Here is a 17,438-nt window from a genome sequence, read left to right as displayed (position 1 = left end):
ACACCCCAGACAGAGACTGCAGGAGCAGCTTTGTGCCGATGGGCTCATGCTCTTTAACAGGGGGAAGCATTTTCATTTGCTCTGCTGGGCTCAGCATCAAACACAGATGCAGTCACATTACAGCTGGAAAATTAGCATGCTGCCATGTAGAAAAAAGGGGACTGTTTATGGCTGCTCCACACTGTAATTTTGCAGGTAGGTATTCAGTCAGAGAGTTGTTTGTATTCTGTGTTTGAGCAAGAGCAATCTGAAGGACTGATACCGGCTGTAGGTGTTTCTGATCTATGAGTCATCGTAGCTTTAGGAAAGTTTGAGTAAGCATCAAGAAAAACTAAAGTTACTCAGGGAAAGGTGGGGAGGATATGTGCCTAATTCTACCTCCTTACAATTATAACATGTCAGGCATGACCACTATTCATTTCACAAGATGCTTGGGGCTATTACTTTAGAGTAGGGTAGTTCATCTTTTAATCTAATATCTTTAACAGCTCTGACAATTGGGGAAACTCATCCACTCAGGAAAACCCTGCTGCAACACAAAACCCTGACATTTCTGACATTTGGTGAAATGAATGTGTCACAACTTTTATCATTTTACTTTCCTAGGCAGGGAACTGAATGATCAGCCCTCCCTGAGGAAAGTAATAGTAAATCAGCATCACTGCCAGTTCATGATTTGTGTCAAAAAGCATGAGTTAAACCATCTGTTTCTGCTCACAGGCCAAAACAACACATGCTCACCTATGAATCTGAGGGTGAATGTGTTTAGAAGACATGTGTGGTCTGTTAAGTCTGGCTGCTAAGTTGTTTATGCTCCTGATCCCACACTGATTCAACCGTTTCAGGGTGCCTGAGCCTTAAATATATACACCAGCATAGAGCTAAGGGTGGGGTGGGAGGGGTAGAGATGGGTCAAGGTGGAGTTGACTCCCGGGACACGTGGTCGTCGCCTCAGAAGACACAGTCTTTACAGTCCTTTCTGTTTTAAAGTGGATGGTTTGCATAATGAGCCCCCAGGTCACCTACTTTCTTTTGTTCTTTTAAAAGATCTCAGGTAACAACGTCTTAGTCTGACCATAAACAGTCACAAATGATCTGACTGGTAGGAAAATTCTCTTCTTCTCTGATTTGATGTTTGGAGCTCAGACAGAAATATTTAGTGCAGAGCAGAGTGAAAACAGGATAAACGTGTAGACCTGCTCTCTGCACAGCGGTCAGCCCTGTCTCTCTCCCATGCCATACAGCTGTTAACCACTTCCAGTTAAACCACTTCCACCATGGAGTCAAACATACAGGTTTACATGGCAGATGATGAACTGCTGCACTTTCAATTTCTCAAAAACAGTTTTGGGGGAATCCAAATGTCTGGGCAGTTACTACAGCATCTTTGATGTAAGCTACTTATAACAGGACATCCACCACAGAAGTACTGTAAGGAGCGTTTGACTCGTAGGGCTTCGGCCATAAACACACTATCTCAGATGAGTGTTAAGATAAACTGAAGCGATCCTGTATAAAATTTAGAAATACAGACACATTCTAGTCCACAGGGCAGACATTTATCCAATTTAGGAACTAACGCTGATTTAATAATAATGTTAATTTCCTGATTTTACTCCAAGTAGTAGTCACAAGAAAGCTGTGTAAAATCAGAATGAGAGCCACTGACTGTACCACAGCATTATGAACTTAGTGGTTAATTGTCAATCAGTACAGCTATACAATCCGCATATAGCCAAGTTAACTGCGGATAAATTCACGATATATCGCGTAAATTCCAAGCTGAACAATAATAAGCAGCACACATTGATAGAAAAGTGAAACACAATCACGCTGTTTGAATGAATCGGTTCCTATACCCGAGTCCACCCTGTTCAGACAATTTCACAAAATTAACGCCACAAATCAAACTCGAGTCACATTTCTCCAAATAAGCAAACTATTAAAATGACAGGGCTCTGCACGCTCACCCGATTCGCTCACTTTATCCACTCTTGTCCTTCTATTCCATGAAAGGTGCGAAGATCCTCTCTGTGACTGACGCTGCGCTCTGCGCTCTGCGCGGACTGCTGGCACACTGACGGACCACTGCATGGCAGCAGCAAGATAAACAGGGAGCTCCAACCTCCCCACAGCGGAGGGGGTGGGCAGGTATGGGGCTGTGTAAACTGATTCCTGCGTAGCCTGCAGGGAGTTGAGTGCAGCGGCAGGGGGGATGTGGATTAGGGGGAAGACTACAGTGACAAATATAACATCATAACAACTCATTTGGTTTCATAAACATTAGCCTATTATGATCAGGCAGGTATCATAGTAGAAGCTTAATCAAGTGACAAACAGCTTAGAATAACATTTCTTCAAAATGTGTGATTGAAGAGTAAAAGTAAAACATCCCAATGGAACATATTGTACAAAACTGTCCCCAGTGGGTCTGTTAATACTTAATAAGCAGTAAGCAATAAGTTTTTTTTTTTTTTTTTGCTTTGTAGATCATAAATAAATCCTTTATAGCTGTTTATAGCAGAGTGGAAAAACTAAGATTAACTGCTGTGTCCTTTAATCTTTAAAGATGATCCCTCCAGTGGACAGTTTTCATTTCATATATCACTATATAATATACATAGATACAGTTAGTAGCTGTTAGGATTTTTGACACTAAAGTATTGGCCTAGTCTCTAAGCCATGTTTAGTTAAATATCATCCTCATGTCACATACATCAATCATTTTCTTTTCTTAAAAATATGACTTAAAATAAAAAGTAAATAAATTAGTTCCAGAGGCTGTTGTGCAGTTTCACAGTAGTTGTCACATGGTGATTGGTTATGCTTCTTATTGGCTAACTGCCTGTACTTCAATCATTATTGTTCTCCTGCTGTTGATTAATTAGGTCTCAGACAGGCCACTTCACACATTATCTGTGGACTTTTAGCATTAGGAGCTTTAGAATTGCCACATAGTACACATGATCTGAGCAGCTTTCTACCCTTTGAAGTTAAAACCAAATATGATTAGTTAAAAATCCAGAGCTCACAAACTTTCCTCAAGCCTCTTGTCAGCCTGACTCCACCCATGTGTCTCTTTTAATGTAATTTTTGTCATGCCTTTACTGTTAATCCTGTTCTCACTGATGCCTTTGTAAACAAAGAGCCTTGATTAGCTGTGGACCATCATTGATTAAGTAACAGCTTATTGTCACAATGTTGGATACATGATTGGCAGAAAAGTGGATGTTTAAGCAGAATAAATAGCAAATTTTGCAGCTGGTTCTCAGTGATTGTTCCCTCTCCATCTGTGTTTTCTCTGCTCACCCTCCTCCATTCAGCCCTTTTGTCATAAAATACAGCTCAACATGACTGGCTAAGAAAGGTTGAAGAGAGGGGGTTGGGGGCTGAGATAAAGGAGTGATCCGCACATTTTACACACACCTGTTTCTCATTCCCAAGCCCATCACTCTCAACAGGGCAAACAGGCCTGTGAGGAAGCACAGCACACTGAGAGCCACTGGAAACACTTCATATATAAACATGCTCCACAACAGAGCCACACTAAGGCCCACATGATCCATATATGCTGCATACATCATATAAACACACATGCTCTCATGTCCTTGTTCTGCTGTGGTGCACAAGAATGAGAGTTAAATTAACAGATCAAAACTGCTCCAGAGAAACAGCTTCTTCACTCACAGGGAAGTGATAAAATGATGTTATAAAGTTAGCAAATGTGTAAATATGGCACTGAAAAATATGGACTCCTGCATAATGCATTTCTCAGAATAGTAGCTCCTGTTTCTGCAGAACTAAGTTTGAACAGTCACGCTGCATTTGGGGCACCTCCAGACTGGAGCCATGGTTGTCCTCTGCCACATCTGGCTGCAGTAACATGATCTGTTGATCCCGTTCTCTGACCTCTGCAGTCACAGCCCCAACTCAAAGAAGCCACACTTCCCGCAGAGCAACGTGTGCGATATGGCAAGGAACCTCAACCTTGTTTGACGCCACCTTTGCCCCCAGGAGGACATTTCCTCTGTGGTGAGCTGACTCTTTGCTGCTGTGTGGTTGTGGATCACTAATGTAGCAGGTGGCTAATTCCTAGCATGATTCCTGGTGCCAGTCAGCTGTTTAAGACCCTGTAAACTCTTGGTGATAATCCTGTAAAAGCTGTGAAAAATCACGTGCTGTGAGTTTGAGGGGGACAACGGGTTACGTCCTGGTCAGGTTGTGTGCTGTTGGTTGGCACCAAGTGAAGGTAACTGAACGTAAAACCTCACGACGTTTGAACCAACACTGCAAATCTCCAAATTAACACAAATGGTTATCTATTATAGAGTTCTCAAAGGTTTTTCTTAAAACAAGTGAAAAAAGTCTTTTTGTAATGTAGAACAAGGGGAAAAACATCCATATGCTTGCAGTATTTGTAGCCGGAGGCAAACTATTATTAGGGACCATATTATGGAATATGTTGATGCTGGTCCTATTATTACACACTGTGTTTTACCCCCAGCATTTCCATCAAGTCTTTATTTGATGAGCAGGAATCTTTATGTTGGACTTAAAGGTTGTTTTAGAATGGAGCATGGTGGAATAACAAAACACTGCAGTAGGATAATGAAAAAAGTTGATTTATATTGGTAAAACGCTGAAATGATCTTACTGGACTGAAAAATAATCTGCTTTATGAAAGAATTGCATTTAGTACTTAATAATGACAAAAATTATTGGATAAGTTCTATTTTTACAACCGTTCTAAAAGCAGTCTTCTTCAGTTTACATTTTCAAATTACATTTGCTAAAATCCTAAAAAACAAATTCACTCATAAAAGTGCTCACTCTGACACATTTAAGTGATTGATGGGCAGTTTAAATACTTTTTACATCATTTTATTAAAATACCTCCACATCTTCCCATAAGCCAGCCCTGAACTAGTTTCCTCAGGAATGGAATGAAACCCCCTTCGTGCAGCTTGTTTACATCTGTTATCCAGAACGAGGAAACTGGATAGCCACAAAAAGTCATGGAAATAATAGAAAGTTTGTCACATTGTCATGTACTTTCTGTATTTCCATGGTACTTTAAAATCTTTCAGAATATAAACAGACACACATATATCTCCATAGTACTATTATTTGTTTTAATTTCAAAGTAAATATTTTTTTATATGAGAGTAAAATATTGATATATAAGCTACACAGTTTAAAATCCAGGAAAACACATTTGTTACTGTATATTTGTGAGGACTCTATGTGTGAGTGCTGTTGTATGAGGACCAGTTTTAATTTTAGGTGGTTAACATTTGTGGAAAGTGGTGACATTTTGACTGCTTTATACTTTCACATACTTCAGCTGTGAGAGTTAGAGTTAGAGAGTTACTTCAGCTGAAAGGTCAGAGATAATAGACACTAAGCTTTTTATTTTGTAGAAAATGGTTCTAGTGCATTCAGAGTAACCAGGATGCTGTTTCTGGAAAGATAATCTGAGTTTTTAAAATATTGTCTCAGCACCACAAACAAAATTCCATTAATTTCATGTGAGATAGATATCAAAACATGAACTACCTGTATGGTTAGCTGTGAGTGGAATAGTTAATCTAGAAATTTAATCAATTTAAAAAAGAAAGGACAGGTCAAATGTACTTTCCAAAAATGTCTTCTTTCACAATCTACTGTAGATTAAATTTGGTCCTCACAATGAAGCATCAACACGCACCCACACACACGAGACTACAGGATTAATGACACTTCAAAGGCAGGAAGCCATAAGGTGGCGGCTTCCTGCCTCGGCCCATTTTGGACCATTTGCTGGCATCTTTGTGGCTGATGACGGCCTTGTGGGCCATGTGGTGGCTATTTGGAGCCATAGAGGCAATAGTCTGAGGGACTCACTCATGTACTTTGCCCTTTGTAGGTTAAGTTCAACAATAAGAGGCCTAAGGCACCTTAACCTGTTGTGATGTCACACAAACATAAGAGAGTCCATTTGTGTTCTTAAGTTTGATTGTGAATGGAATAAAATAGGGAGAGTTGTTTACCAGTTATTTTCTTCTTTTTTCTGGTTATGTATCATTATCTCTCACCGGCTCAGCTTTTTCTTATCAGAATATGTTCTTGGGCTTCTTTCTGTCAGTGTTTTAAACCTGCATTATACTGCATATATATTCAAATAGTTTGAATATATGTCTTGTTATACACACTTTTAAATGATTTCACATTTTCCTAATTCTCTCATGTGATCCACTCTGCCATCCAATATGGCTGTTTGGAAAAACTAAACAGTTGATGTCCAGCATGGTCAGACAGCACATCTCAAGAATCAGTTTTGACAGACCATAAACTGGCCCTAAGCAGTTCAGTGAGGCCCCATTAATGCACACTGATGCTTTGAGCTAAATGCTAATGTCAGCAGACTAACATGCCCACAATGACAATATTAACATGGTGATGTTTAGCAGGTATAATGATTAGCATGTTAAGCATTTCAGTTTAACATTTTCTAATTAGCAATAAATGGGGGATGTTTTGTTTTTTAGATTATTACAGAAGCACCAATATTTGTGGCAGTTCAGTTTATAGATGTAAAAACATTTATCTCTTCTCTAGTGGCACCAGGAGACTAAGTGTAGTTTGGTGTTAGTTTTGTTGACAAAGACAATGATGTTTGACAACATTGTTTTCAGTAACTAGGACTAGTTGCTGACAAGCTAAAACTAATATCTTGATGAAATGAAATGGCACTACAATGTTATTTGGCACATGTTGGACATTCAAAATAGGCTCCATGGTCAGTCTGCACAGTTCGTCTGTGTCACTGGCTTGGATAAGCTGCCTAAATAGCTAAAAAAGCTGCCAAAATTAACACTGGTGTAGTTACTTAACATTCTTTAACCTAAACATGTTTGCACCGGTGTGTCCTCTGTTTATTTTGCCCTCTGTGCTGACCTTTGCCCCTCTCCTGTTCCCACTCCAACCAGTTACGATGCCTTTTGTTTGGAGTTTACAGGTGGTGGAGGAAGACTGTGCTTCTGCATTGTTTTGTTTTAGTGCTCCTGATCTTTGTCAGGGAAGGAAAAAAAAGGAACAGAAATGGGAGGAAGATGTTCACTAAGTCTTAAACATGTCCGAAATGTTGATGCACTACTGCAGTTGTTTGGATGTGTATGAAGAATTGTTTTGTTTAGAGTCCAGCTCTGACTGATGTCTGGCTAGCAGGCAAATCCTAGTGAGGTGTGAAACCCTGTGTTGTGGATCTGAGCCATCTGCCGACATGTTTCTGGACAGCTCACAGCTCTGTCTCTGTTTTCTGAAGAAGACAGGAACAATATGAAGAGAATCCAGAAGGTAGACAAGAATGGCAGGAATGCAATTTTTAAAATATTTTCTAATATTAAAGATCAATATTGGTGTAAATAGAGAGGAAAGCAGCTATCTCATCCCGATGGGGGACATTCTCTGGGCATTTGCAGTTGGCTCAGGGATTCAGGATCTTTGGCTAATCATCTCTCCCATGGTGAAACAATACCAGACGTTGAAGGGCCTTGCCAGAGATGGAGCTGGCATTATGAAAAGAAAACCACGCTGCACTCAGGATTCGAGGTCAGTCAGCCGATAAGTCTCCACATAAACAATCCCAACCAACACATTCAGGATTCCTATGAAAACAAACACTGGAAAGTAGGGAACTCCTTTTTGTATGTGGGTCAGTCTCTCTGGAGAAACTGTCATGTCTAGATGGCAGCTCTGCCACCTGCAATAATATTCAGCTGTAAAAAGTCGTCTGTTTGTTCAAACCAGGCAGAAAATGAGGGCAGTGTGTTCGAAGCCTTTTATGTGTTATTAAAATCTTTAAATTAAAGCAATAGTCCACTCTAAAATCAAATATTTAGCCATCAAATCATACCTCAGCGCTTGAGCGGTCACTGTAAAAGTTTGTTTTGTAGTTTGATCCATCAGAAACAACAGAAGCTGTGTTCAACTTCACCTTATTTCATATTTATTACTATGGATTTCTCAAACCATTCACTTCTTTACTGTCTTTAAAATTATGTCTTAGTAACAATAGTTAATTCACAAAAAACATGTCTGACTACATAAGTTTTGTTGGTGATAGAGACAAATTTAATCATTTAATCAGATTTGACCAAAAATAAATGGTATACGGACAAAATGTCGAAATGTGGATAATGTTGCAGGCCAGAGAGGTTTCTATTGTTTTAATATTTTTCAGCTTTTTTTCTGAAGTGAACACATGTCAGTAATTTAATATAGAGAACCAGTCATATTAATTCAAGCAAGACAGTTTTCCATAGAAGAAAAAAAAACAAAACATGAAAATCTGAAAACCACGTTTTGAAAGCCTATAGGGGGATGACTATCATATACTCAAAACATCACTTTGAGTATGCCATTAAATCCAATTAGTTTTTAATAAAATTTGTTTGGGTAGTAGATTTGAAATACCTCTAAATTATTATATCATGTTTTATATTCTTGCTATTTTAGCTTGCTATTAATGGAAACTGGGAATGTACAGTTTACTGGTGTTAGGTGTCCATGACCAATGCCTTGCAAATGTATGCTATACACTGTACTATACATACTTTCCACTTTTTCATGCTATAGATTTTTGGGAAGGAAACAAAAGCATGTGGTTTGGTGTTTTCCCTGTCCTGCTACTTTTGCCAAAAATATGAAAATACTCAGTTATATAAATGGAGGATGGATCTGCACAGTCAGTGCTTACTGGAAGGAAGACAGACTTCAAAGGTCTTGATCACAGAATTAAGATAGCACCAAGCAGCCTGCCCAAATGAATCTGTTAAACAGCTGGCACAGAACAGATGGGGGTCTAGATCCAGGCCCAGTTTTCAAAAAAAAAATTGAGCAGCTCTAACATATAAAGTTGGTCCTGTTGTACATGAGTTGATCCACACCACCAATTAGTCACATTACAGAGCTCTCCAGATCCCAAACAGACCACTTCCACCTTAACTATACCCCTACAGCACAAGAACCAGGTGAAATTAAAATGTTTTCCAAATGTATTCCTGTTGTTCAATGATATATGACTCCTGTGAACTAGCTAATAAGTTACATTGAGCATTAGGGTCATCTGGGGGTGATGGTTTGCAGATTGAGCCTAAATCCTACAGTTAGTGAACAAGCTAAACAAAGTCTCATCTAAGGAGAGTCATGCTCCAGCAGCTTTTCCTGTTGTAATTCACCTTCAGATGAAGTCAACTGAAAGAGGATGCTGTTCATCCCTCTGTGCTCTGATAGCTCTCTCTGATTTATCCCTCTACCCCAGCACAAAGACAAACGTCTCATTGCCCGTCCTGTAGCATAAGTGTTGAGGAGGGTAAGTGGCTCTGTGACAGAGTCCATTGTCCCCCCAGGGATGGAAGTCTGGCCTTCTTTTGTGTTTGTCCCTCAACAGGAGACACAGGCCTTTAACATGCAGGAGTTCCAGCATGTGGGAACATGCACAGTTTCACTCTTACCTAAGGTAGTGGCTCAGCTTTTTGAACAGCAAGGTGGTCGGCTATGGTTGTCATCACCTATCTTGTCCAAAAACATGAGACTAAGTGGCCGTATGTTGTAGGGATGTGAGGCGTGGCGCAGTTTTCTTTTCTGTTTGTTCCTGATCAGGCTCAGACAAGCAGATCTTTCATGTAGCTGATTTAAACTTTAACAGACAATTGGAGCAGAAATCCGCATACTCAAATGGTTTTTGGTATTAAAGACAGCAAGCAAGCATTATGCTATAATTTGAAACGTGTGGTATAGTTAAACACAGTTCAGATTCTAATTAATGGGTGTTGCAACCATTTGGATCAGCCATGTGTTCACCGAACATAAGCTCCATTTAATGAGGACTGGAGTGTAGCAGTTACGCCAAAGTCTTTTTACCCAGGTGCCAAAGTGCCTGCTGCCTTTTTGACAATACCAGGCAACAAGTGTGTGCCAAGATGAGAGTGGTAAATCAACCTGTGTCCAAATCCTTATGAAGCCACAAATCATGGATCAAAGCCAAGGTTACACATATGAAGCTTGATTTAAAATTACAGCCATTTATCATGCACATCAGCTTAATGTACATTTTATTATGGTAATTCCCTTGAGATAATGCCTGTTTGTTGCTAATGGGTTTGTGGCTCAGGGGTAGTAATTTTAGTCACTTGAAAGATGTGTCCTCACTCAAACAAATGTTTCATGTTAACTTGCGTAGTTCAAATGTGGGTACAGAGACAAGAGCTGTTTATAATGTGTCCCAGCAGGGCATTTGCCAGGACTATGTGCAACCTTAGAAGAACCCCCCAGTGCCCACAGATCATTGATTCTGCTCTTTGGCAAAAGTCATTCTGATGCTGGCAGTCTGCTGAGCTCCAGGGTTTCATGGCTGTCTGTCACAGACACAGTCTGAGCTTTTAACCAAGTGTGATTTAAAAGAGAATGTATTTCCCACTACCATCAGCCTTAAACAAAATCACATTGTCTAATGCTATATCCTATGGTGAAACTTGGAGGCTTATTTTGAATGAACTTTAATTAGCATGAGTTGCCCACCGTCCTTGGCTCTTTGATCTGTCAGAGCCTTTGCATGAAGCTATAGTAACCCTTAATCACAAGTGTGTGGACCAGTCCAAGCTTCCCTGAGGGGTGGAGAGAGAAGACTGACCTACAGTGTGAGCATCAAGGGGAGAGACTGAGTGGGTAAAACAGAGGCAGATTGACAGACACACAGTCTGGCTCCAGCCATGGATAACCTGAGGGTACTCCCATGCTGAATGTCACATGGTCATTAAATCAAGGAGCCTCCATTATACTGGACAAAACTGCTTTTGACACCAGGGTCTGACATATTGACACCCTTTATATGTGACCATTACAGGGACCATTGCCCAGTTCACAGTTGTTGACATAAAGGGGACGTTTGACAAACCTTGGGGGCAATGATAAATCCACAAAACTGCTTGACCAGTGGCTTAATTGTGTAGCATATAGTGTAGATCATCTAGTGCAGTGATTACAGGTTGGTAATCTCCTTTTTTCAGTGGGCATGTGGAAAAATTGTAGAGCAGCTCAGTTAATTTATGCTTAGATAAAGTCACAAAAGCAATACCACAGCATGAGTTGAAGCTGAAACATGCTTCTCCTGGCTGCACATAGGCAAAAATGCACAAGGGTCATTCAGAGACATTTCCATTACTCTTTTTGTTTATATTTTTAAGTATACATTACATAACCTTTAAGAATTTTCCCCCCTTCATTTCATATTCTCCTCCCAACTGGAGATGACTCATCCAGCTTGTTTGAAGATCAGGATTTGACACCTTGTTTTTGAGATTTTATAAAAATACAAGCTGGTTGTCTGTGAAGCTGACCTACAGTTACCCATGTCACCCTTCTCTTCATGTATCTTTTCAGAAGTGCAGTTCACCTCAGTTGTAAAACTTAGACACAAATGTCCATCTTATACAAAGTGGTATATTGCAAACGTGACAAAACCTAGAAAATACTTTAAATATTGACAAATTCAAGCCTGAAACAATAATGTAACATTGTGCAATATTTTTAAGAATGACACATTTAAATCATGACAAATAGTGTCAACAAAGGGTACTTGATTTTATCTGATGGGCTAAACAGTGACTGTACCAAAGTTTGACTCCAACTCCATGTGAGGTACTATTCTGCTTAAACCTAACATTAAGTGATTATCAACATGTTTAACCTTCATGGGTTCTTGGGGAGAAAACAGTTCAGGTTATGTCTTCTTGAAGACATGGGGTCTTTAAGGTCTCAAAACAATGTCAAATGACTTGATGGATGATATATGGTGCTTGACCTCCATCTCTGCTTTTTTGCCTCAGACCTCCCACTCACAGGTTGTTTTCCACACAAGTCTGTTTTGATCAGGGTCTTCTATCATCATGTGTGTAACTGACCATTGTTTTAATTTGAGTCACAGAGGATCCTGCACATACTGCAACTTAGATACAATTGTTCTTGTATGATAGTGTATTTCTCTCTGCTATACTTCGCAAACATATTTAGTTATAGCACACTTGCTTTCTGGTCCACAAATCCTCATCAGTCATTAATGGATCTGTTGTGTTGTAAGGTGAAAAGACAGGTAATCTCCTAAAAACAGACACACAAGCCTAAAAAAGTTTCCAGCAGACAAGTAGCTCCATGTTTATAGATAGCACTACAAGATTACTATTCTGATATCAGTAGTAAGAGATTAGCAATGGCAAAAAATACCAGTGCAACTTCAAATCTGCTTGTCCTCTTGTTATTCTTAACCCTTTTACTGCTCCTTCTATCAGCTGGACTTTTCTGTGTTGTCTCCAGGGCCAGAGCTTCCACAGCGAATACACTATAAACAGGAAAGAGAGGGTCCTCTCTGGTTTTGTTTCATTGGTGCCAGTAAGAGTCAGCCCCATTTTTACTCAGTGACACAAACCAGAACACACACACACAGACCCACACATACACACAAACCAAAGGTACTCAACATCTATCAAGTATCAGGCTTTATTTACCTACTTGACACCCTAATCCCCAACTTGTCGACAGACAAGACGGTTTTACAGTGACTGCACTGAGAACATTGATGCCTTGTCTGTTGAAGTCCAAGAGTCCTTAATCCTTTTTGAAAGAGACATACATGAATATGAGAAATACTGCAGGTTGTCTTGTAGTAATCAGAATTCTGAGAAGATGTGAAAATCGGGAATGTAAGTGGAAATCTGGTGATTCATGCAGTTTATTACTTAACTTCCTTTTTAACTTTAGTTTCCAGGAATTTTCTTTTGACTCTCATGATCTGATATTTTTGTAACAGGACAATAAGCTGAGTCCTAACAATACCCATGAATCAGTGGGAAATACTGCCTTGGAAGGGTGGATGATTTAAGTTTAGAATTTTGGGACACCCCACTGTAAGCATCACAGATTCTGATAACACACTTCATCAACACATATTTACTTTGGAAAGTAAACTTTCCAATGAATGATAGCAACTGATAGATTGAATTCCTTTCACTGTTGAGAGAAACTCATCTCTTTGTAGCAAGCCCTACCTTTTCAGCTTCTATCACTTGGACAAACATACACCCACATACAGATAAAGACCATCAGAGTGGGAGTCCATCCTGACTTGTTAGTCCTCCAAACTTAACTATTTCAGCGCGGAAAGAAGAACTTCATAGTCAATAATAACATATATTTAAAATAACCATAATTTTAAATAGGAAAAAAACTGTTGTCTTTGTGTTAAAATCTGTAACTTCAGTATTTGAGGTTTTACTACTTATGTGCCAATGTTCATAGATTTAATGGTGTTGGGATGTGATTGAGTTAGGGTACACCCTCCTCTGTGCACCTTCACTGTGTTCTTTAATATGTGCAGGCCAGTGTTAATGAGACTGATGAAGTGCCTCTAACTGGCAGACTCCTGTGGGCTGACATGACTAGGGCTGTCAGGCATCAGTAAACTGTGGAATGATGACTCACAACTCCTCTGATGGGGTGAAGGGAGAAAACCCTGTGTTTGCTCTTTCTATTATTTCTTTGTCTCTGTTTTTAAAGAAAAATACTGACAATGATGCACTTCAGTGGGGTACTCATACTGCAGTTTTAGATACATTTCAAACATATTCAAGTTACTATGTTCTGTGTTTTTCTCCCTTCAGCTGATCAAGAACCTGTTTGGAATTAGCTTTTTATCAAATCAATACACATGTTCAGGATCATAACCTATTATAAAGTAGTCTTATGATAGCCTGATGCTCTCTAAACATTTGATATTATTGCATCTCTACAGATGAGCATGTATGATTGTATTTTGCACACTGCATTAACACTCACTACATACAGTATTATAAGTTCTATGTGTAAGGTCATTTTGTCATTTTTCCATTCACAATTCCAATTCCTATTATAAACACACAATATAGCTGTTTCCTAAAAATATTCGAAGAAGGTAAAGAAAGGCTGTATTGCTATTTGTACTTCTACTTTAGGCAATGTATTATTTAAAATAGTTCTCTTGCTGAGTGAAAGACAGTTATAGCAAACATGCTGACCCAGTAATCAAACTGCAAAGTTACTACATTCCTGTGTGGGATTACCAATAAAATGTGGCAATCACAATGGAAATATGTTGAGTCTTGAACTGAAAATGATATTTCGTAACATGCTGTGTTCTGCCTGTGAGGTTAACATCCTGCACACTCTCCTCTTTTTATTCAGAGATGTGGCTCATCAATTATTCTTTATCCAATGGTGTCTGTGATAGACTGAGGCTCTTATTACAGTTTGTGTATACAGACTTAGAGTTTCCTAAGCACAGGAGCAAGGACAACTGTCTCAAATAAACTCTGGAAGGTTAAATGGAAAACTTGGTTATTGTTCAATACTTAAGGTTAAAATTAGCATTTTCAGTGCTGATGCTAGGAACTCACATGTACCTGTATCCTATTCCAAAAAGCAGGTTTACTGAATTATCTAAATAACTTTTCTCAGTAAATCACTAGGATTTGAAGGTGTTTCCAGGTTTAACACTGCAAAGTTTGATGGCCAGAGCCACAGCTGAGGAAAACATGATATATACAGAAAGTAGTGATGCACTGACTTCACACTGGAGGCTAGATTAGCCTTGCATTATAGGGACATGACATTCACATGTCTACAGCAGTCTCCTCTTATGTAACACAAATATGGGCTCATTAAAATGTATAATTGCTGTTTTTTAGGGGTTATATGGTATGTGTCAATGTGTGCAGACACAGAATGAGGTTTCCACACACACCCCCATTCCATCCACCCTAGACCACACACCACATCACATGACACCCTTGCTTTCTTCAATATTAGGGACTGTGGTTCAAGTTTTTCCCCAAACAACATCCATTACATGTTGCTTTGTTTCTCTGTCCCACTCCCCCCTTTCCGTATGATCACTGATGTGGTGAAACTCCACAATCCCTCACTTTTTACTCCTCTTCTGAAAACAGTACAATTGTTATTTGTTTCCTCTCATCTGCCTTTATTGTTGTTGTTGTGGAGCAGAGACAATGGCTCATTCAGAAGAGGGCCCGTGAGTGTATCTTCTTGTACAAGGCATAGATGTTGTGGTCAACCCAAAAGAAGGGTTACTCTGTTGTTGCAGTAGGAACTGCATGGCCCCTTTCAAACGCCTTTTCTTAACTTCTTGTTTTTAGTACATCATACACATTTCTGGGATTAAATGTTTCATACGACAGAACCCTAACTGGAACTGTTGGTTGACTGCTGGTAAAGTGTTAATCATCTACTTTCCCTGTTCAGATTGCGTCAGGTGGCACTGCTCCAGTCACAGGTCTGTTTCTCCTACCTTTAAGCTAGCGTTTCCTTTACTTTGTAGTAGAGTAAGTTCCTGTCAACATTATTGTTTTCCACACAGACTTGTGTAGTAGATGACATCTTTATTTGGAATCCAGCAGTGGGTAGGACTGCTGGTCACAGAGCAGTGGTTGTCTATTGTATTGTTCCCTTGGTGTGTGTGTGTGCGTGTGTGTGTGTGTGTGTGTGTGTGTGTGTGTGTGTGTGTGTTTGGCTAGTTAGACTTTGGGCTTTCAGCATATTACCATTTAGAAGGTAGTGAGCTCTAGAGCTAATTTCTTTCCCTGTGCCCTACTGTGGGAAATGTTGGATTTATATTGTACAATATGCTGCAAAATATTTAGTGTCAGTCATTTTGCATAAACTAGCTTTGAATCTTTATTTTTCCTATAGTCAATTGTTTCTGAGTCTCGATATCATCTAAATATGATGTTTTCCTTCAGCAATTTCTGAAATGTTCTTCTTCTTGATTTTGATATGCAGATCTTTATCCCCATTCTGCAGTCCTACAGAGTTCATGCCAGTTCATGTCTGTATGCTCCCACCCGCCCTTGCTCTGTACACACGGGGCTTTGTGGATTTGGGTTTGGTCCAGAATGCAACTCTGTGGTCAGCCACTACTTAGTCTGAATGAAACAGAAGCTCAGTTTCCTTTTACCAACAGTAGCACCTACTTTAACATGTCATCACATTTACAGACAGATACAAGTCAGAAAACTATGGCTCACCCATGGCAACTCTTGGTAGGATACACCAAGGCAGACATTGCTCCAACTCCATCAGATCCAGAGTGATCAGGCCAAGTCAGGCTGAGGCTGAGTGGTACCTTCCCCCAGAATAAAGGGTTAGATCTGGACTGAAGCTCAGACCCTGAGAGGTTCAGTAAGTGAGCTCCAATGCTAATGCAATATTCACATCCAGCTGGCGCTGTGCCCCACTGCTGTAAAGCTGTCCTGTCTCATCACCGTCCACACTGAGTCATGCTCCCCACGCAGCCACTGCCTCCACAGCCTCTTGACATTCTCTGCAGTGCTCGAGGGCAGCAGGGGCGAACACGCTTGCAGAAACATGGGCAAACACGCATGCATGTACTTTTAGGCTAACAAAAGTAAGCAAGTATCCACTTATGTGTGCAAACACATATGCTTATCTAGAGTAACTTGAATAAGTACAAAGACATGACCCATTTAGATGTACAGTTATGAGTTAATATTCATTGCATATGGTCATATATGAGGTAAATACTGTAAACTCAAATGACACAAGTGTAAAACAAAGTAGTAGTGTAGAATATTTACCACATTTTGTATTTCTGTGGAGGATGTAGTAATTTCTCTCCTGCATATATTTAACAGCTTTGAGATGGTGACTTACATTAATCTTTTGCTAAAGAGCTGATTTGATTACAAATGTTTTATGAGAGCTGAAATCCATTTGTCTGAAATAGTAAGCTTGGGGGTCTGCTGTAGCTTTTCTGCATTTAAATTGCTAATGTTGCACATCCTTGTTACAGCACACAGCTTTTCAGAGCCCTGCTCCTTGCGTTCTTATCTACTCTGTATAAATGAGTGAACAATGTGCACTAATGCTCTGTGACTACTCCCACCAAATAACTGTTCAGGAAGTAAAAAACATGTGTACAGTAGTGGGCAGAGATACAAAGAGAGCCAGGAAGGATGTGGCCTGTGCCTGCTTGCTCTTCCTGCTTCTGTTCATGTGTTATATACATTAACAGGCAGGATTACACTATTTCACATTCTCTGTCACTCATAAAACAAGTCATCAAGTTGTAGCAGTGTGTAGCACTTTTAGGTAGGATCAAAAAGGTCCCATAACTTCCTTTAGTATAAATGTGCTCTCCTCCAGAAATAGTGCACTGCATATTTCACAAGGACCTATATTTTTGTTGTTACTCCCTTAAAAACGGGTTGAAGATGGAATTTTGTGGTTCTTTGTCTGTAACATTTTGCTCCTTTTATAGACTCAGTGGTCACTGTGTTCCCCTCATGTGGTTTCACTATGGGGCACAGTGGCAGTGAACTCTGAAACTCTGA

The 17,438-nt window shown here is 39.7% G+C and overlaps 1 protein-coding gene across 3 annotated transcripts in view; it reads right to left on the bottom strand.

The window, feature by feature from the left end:
• Window positions 1–16,198, bottom strand: part of fam110d (family with sequence similarity 110 member D) — a 29,722-nt gene extending 13,524 nt beyond the window's left edge. The window contains exon 1 of one of the 3 annotated variants that reach the window (XM_026316553.1): window positions 16,113–16,198. The gene's annotated coding sequence lies outside the window, so the exon portion shown is untranslated. Of the gene's footprint in view, window positions 1–1,970; window positions 2,073–16,112 lie in introns of those variants that run through there. The other 2 variants (XM_026316551.1, XM_026316552.1) reach the window with 2 other exon arrangements.
• Between the last annotated feature and the right edge of the window lie 1,240 nt (window positions 16,199–17,438).

The sequence above is a fragment of the Mastacembelus armatus genome, chromosome 16, assembly GCF_900324485.2.
Source record: "Mastacembelus armatus chromosome 16, fMasArm1.2, whole genome shotgun sequence".
In the NCBI taxonomy this organism is placed as follows: domain Eukaryota; kingdom Metazoa; phylum Chordata; class Actinopteri; order Synbranchiformes; family Mastacembelidae; genus Mastacembelus; species Mastacembelus armatus.
This window is presented reverse-complemented; position numbering and strand designations above follow the sequence as displayed.